The sequence below is a fragment of the Penaeus monodon genome, chromosome 33 (assembly GCF_015228065.2).
Source record: "Penaeus monodon isolate SGIC_2016 chromosome 33, NSTDA_Pmon_1, whole genome shotgun sequence".
Lineage (NCBI taxonomy): Eukaryota > Metazoa > Arthropoda > Malacostraca > Decapoda > Penaeidae > Penaeus > Penaeus monodon.
This window is the reverse complement of record NC_051418.1, coordinates 14,193,119-14,193,856: the sequence shown is the minus strand read 5'-3', so window position 1 is coordinate 14,193,856 and position 738 is coordinate 14,193,119.

Genomic DNA, 738 nt, shown 5'->3' with positions numbered 1-738 from the left:
ATGGCAACGAGTGTATCTCGTGTGCCGTATACTGGTGTCCGCCATCGGTGACCTGCTAGCTTCTCCACTTCAAATCAGTCCTCAGTATCCCCTCCTCCACCATCTTTACAATCACCCGCAAGAGTCCGACCACCACGCAGTCTGGATGTTACTGAGCGAGAAGTGACGGCTAGTGGTCAACAGTGGTGGCAACTACCGTGTGAGAGCTCCTTTTGAAAACAATGCTTTACAAGCGAGAGCGGGACCCGTAAAGTCGGTTGCTGGTAGGGCAACTCTAGTAACTTCGTATGAGAGCTCCAGTTGTATGGAAGGCAAAACCTAAGAATTGTTATTTTATTATGAAAATTGTATGTGAGTACTGCACAAGAATCTCAGTGGTGATAACAATTTATAAAATATTTTGATCCATCACTTTAAACCCAGGAAGTTTCATAATACTGAAACAAATGGTATTCACCCTTCTCTTGATAAAATTTAAGTAAGAACTTTGTTCAGCCTACAGAAATGAGGAAAAAACAGCCTGAATGCAGATTACACCCACCATCTATTGTACAGTGTATGTCTCTCAGATATATTGTACATGTACCACTGGAGGTACTGTACCCCAGGTTTGAGAACCCCTGCTCTATACAGTCTTTAATGTGCCTGTGGAAAAATGAGGATAGGCTTTATAACTATAAATTCAAAATAAAATGTGGCTTCTAAGATAAAGGCTTTCATGATTACCATGGTTATTAC